Genomic DNA, 4,323 nt, shown 5'->3' with positions numbered 1-4,323 from the left:
ACATCCCCTCCACCCGACCCCACCCTGAGCATTTACTAGGATACACTGGCTCTTTCAGATGGCATCAGGGAAACCCCTGGTTGCCCTGGCTCTTTCTCCTACAGTGACTTTCCCCCAGAAACTTCAAGGAGATGATCCAGGCAGGGAATTCATCACCCATATTTCTGGGAGGCCCAACATGATCTGCCTTGGAGACACCCAGAGCTTATTCAGAGTTTCCAGGAACTTGAAGGCTGAATTCTCAGAGCACCTCATTAAATAAATTGTTCTATTGTCATTGTACTTTTTAAACAATTAAGATCAGGAGAATAATAGAAATGAAACTTTCTCCCTCTTCTGCTTACCTGAAAATAGCTATGCAGAGAGGCAAATTTTTTTCTTCCATTTATTCCTTCTTTACTTGGTACATCCAAACATGTGCAGTCAATAAGATCATGCTCCTGGAGATTAAAAAAGCTTTATCTTCCTTCAAAGAAGTCTTCCAGGGTTCCTTAAGATACTGCCCTATAACAAATAATAAATAATAAAAAAAAAGCACCATCTTATTTTCTTGGGGTTAAAAAAAAAAAGACACTGCCCCAATTCTTGCCTCCTCTTCTACACAGGATTTAATTTCAAAGTTAGGAGTTTCTCCCTAAAGGATGTGTTAGTGTTACAAAGAACCCAGGAGACTTGACCTGCAGAATCCCATTGTAACAAAAATGAAATGCATGAGAAAGGTCTCTATTTCAAGAAACAGAATGCAGTCAGTGACATTGCTCCTGAAAAACCAAGCATTTGAAGAGTGGAAATACCTCCTTAGAATTAACTGGGCACCTGAGGTCTCTGCAGACCTCAGGGAGAGAAATTGTGATGGAGGTAGAAAGATTTCCAGATTAGTTGGTTAAAGAGAGAGTGAACAATGTGGGAACAGAAGTAGCATGTATAGACCAAATCTCCTGAAGTTTGGAGCAATGCCCAAAGAAGAGTATGGACTTATGAGTGAGTTTTATTTCTATTGAAATAAATGGGAATGTGGAACATTCCCATGTTATTGGAAATTATAACATTACATGCAGACATTAGAATATACAGGATTAAAAAAGATAAATGAAGTGTAAATTCCCCCAAAAGTTAGAAAGGGATGGGATTCAAAGTTCAGGTAGAGATTTTTAAGAGGCAGCCATTAATAAAATAATTATACAAATAATTATTTAATTACAGTGGTAGCCAATGTGGTGGATAGCATAGTGTCCAATGAGAACATATATCTGGTGGGGACCAGATAATGAGAACTGAAGGTTTTGGGTAGGATTCAGCCATGCATTGGTTAGTCTAACTCCTGACTCTCACAACAGGAACCTCTCACTCTCCTTACAAGTAGTTGATTTATACCACTGTCCATGCAGACCGATGATCGCCAGACCAATACATTTGACCTCCAAGTTAATGGTGCCAATGGGGTGTCCGTCAGGCCCCTCAACCCCTTTCCAAGATGTTTTATCTTCCAATGTTCCTTCTCTATTATCCCATCTCTTTGAAAGCTAACAACCTCAACTTCTGCACTCATGGAATTGTTTTACTCCAGTGTTCTCCACTGGGCTGATTTTGACCCCTCTGGAGCAATTTCTGGTTATCACAACACAGTGCTAGCATCTGGTCAGTAAAGCCCAGGGATGCTGTTAAACATCATACAATATACAGGACAGCCTCCTCTGACAAACAATACAGACCCAAAATGTCCGTATTGTTGACATTGAGAAACCCTGCTCTAAACTGTTGAGGAATCGTATTAAAAATTTTATCTAAAAAATCCCTACCATTCTCTATGATTTTATAATGATATTGAAAATATCATGTAAAATAAATCTCAATTTTTTTTCTTTTGTGCTACATAATGTTTTGTATTGTGGTTAGATTTATATGATGTAAGATGTACCATTTTAGTAATTTTGAAGTGCACATTCCTACACACTTGCATTGAGTGTATTCACATTGTTGGGCGACCCTCACCACCATCCATCTCCAGAATTTCATCATCTTCCCAAATTGAAACTTTGTACCCATTAAACACTAACCTTCTATTTCCTCCCTTCTTCCAGCCCCTGACAACCACCATTCTAGTTTCTGTCTCCGTGAGTTTGACTACTCTTGGTACCTCATATAAGTGGAGTAATATAAAATTTATCCATTTGCAATATCTCAGTTTTGACATTCTCGATTTTCAAAACCTGAACTTCTGATATCCACTTTCCTTTCATATTTGCTCCACCATAGCCCTCCCTTTCTCAGTGGATACAATTCCATTCTTTCGTTGTTCGGGCTCCAAACCCTGGAGCCGATCTTGGCTCCTCTCTTTATCTCACACCCACATCCTGACCGAGAACAAATCCTCTTGGCTCTACCTTCTGAGCATAGCCCCAAGGACCACTTCTCAACCCTCACACTACAGTGCCACCCTGGCCCTAGCTATGCGTATTTCACCTGCTTTGGTGCAGTCGCCTCCAAGCAGGCATCCTCCCACCCTGCAATCCATTCTCAACCCAGCAGCTAGAATGATCTTTGAAATACTTTTTTTTTAAAAGATTTTATTCATTTATTTGACAGAGAGAGAGAGAGCGAGAGCAGGAACACAAGCAGGGGGAGTGGGAGAGCGAGAAGCAAGCTTCCTGCCGAGCGGGGAGCCCGATGTGGGACTCGATCCCAGGACCGTGGGATCATGACCTGAGCCGAAGGCAGACGCTTAACGACTGAGCCACCCAGGCGCCCAATCTTTGAAATCCTAAGTCATATGGTGTCATGCGTCTGCCCAAAACCCTGCAATGACTCCTCACATAACTCAGAACAAATGAAAGCAAAAGTCTTTCAAAGGCAGGGAAAGCCTCACATGATCGCTGTGGATACCTGTCCTCCTCTTGCATTATGCTCCCATTCTCCACTCCAGCCACATCCTCCCCAGGGAAACTGCCACCTCAGGGTCTTCATATTAACCTTACCATCTGTCCAGGGCACTCCTCCCCTAGATGTGCATTCACCTTTTTCACAAATGGAGTGTACTCAATAAGGTTTATTAAGAACAGGATTTTTTTTTTTAATTTTATTTATTTATTTGACAGAGAGAGAGAGAGCACAAGCAGGGGAAGTGTCAGGCAGAGGGAGAAGCAGGCTTCCCGCAGAGCAGGGAGCCCGATGCGGGGCTTGATCCCAGGACCTGGGATCATGAACTGAGCCGAAGGCAGACGTTTAACCGACTGAGCCACCCAGGCACCCATAAGATTTTATTTTTAAGTAATCTCTACACCCAACATGGGGCTCAGACTCACAACCCTGGAATCAAGAGTTGCATGCTCTACCAGTTGAGCCAGGAAGTCTCCCCTGTACTGCATTTTTTATTTTTATTTTTTTAATATATTTTATTTATTCATTTGACAGAGAGAGAGAGAGAGCAAGAGAGGGGACACAAGCAGGGGGAGTGGGAGAGGGAGAAGCAGGCTTCCCGCCGAGCAGAGAGCCCGACGCGGGGCTCGATCCAGGGACTCCAGGATCATGACCTGAGCCGAAGGCAGTCGCTTAACCAACTGAGCCACCCAGGCACCCCAATAAATGTTGTTCTAAAAGGGTTGCTAATGACATTGTTTCCTGACCACAGTTGATTGGCCCAAGCTGGAAAGAGAACCTATTTGTGCAGATCAGAATCATTCCCTGAGATTTTTTTCCCCTTTTTTTCTTTTCCTTTTTCTCTTTCTTTCTTCTTCTGCCTTCCTTTCTTCTTTCTTTCATTCTTTTTTTTTTTTTTTTTTGGCACGTGAATAACCAAAGTAATTCCAGTTCTTAAATAGTACAGCTGTGAGAGCTGCTGGTCTCTGTGTCTCTTTCCATCTGAAAGTGGCCAGTTTGAGAAAACAAAGCTGATAACCTGAAAGGAAATCCTCATGGTGTTTGAGTCCCCGTGTCTAGTTGTGCCAGTGTCCAGCTGAACCTCTGCTTGGTTATGTTCAGATGAATCAGGGAATTCTCTTCTGTCACTTGATGTCTAAGCTCACCTGTCTGGTGCAACCTCATCTTTATGTGAGACAGGATCATGAGATGATCATGCCTACTGAAAACCAGCAAGGAGTGCTTGACAGACCCTCCACATTCTCAGCTCAAGGCCTTATCAACCAATTGTTGGCAAATTCTAACTCACACATCTCCCGTGGTAAGCTGATTAATAGCCTCCCAAACATGTCTAGGTACTAATCACCAGAATTTGTGAATGTGTTACTTTAGATGACAAAAGCCACTTTGTAAGTAATATTAAGTTAAGGATCTTGAGATGGGAAATATACCCTGATTTATCTGGGT

Source organism: Leptonychotes weddellii, chromosome 1 (assembly GCF_054177405.1).
Source record: "Leptonychotes weddellii isolate Sample4059 chromosome 1, ASM5417740v2, whole genome shotgun sequence".
NCBI classification, from domain to species: Eukaryota; Metazoa; Chordata; class Mammalia; order Carnivora; family Phocidae; genus Leptonychotes; species Leptonychotes weddellii.
Note: the sequence above shows the minus strand (reverse complement) of the source record.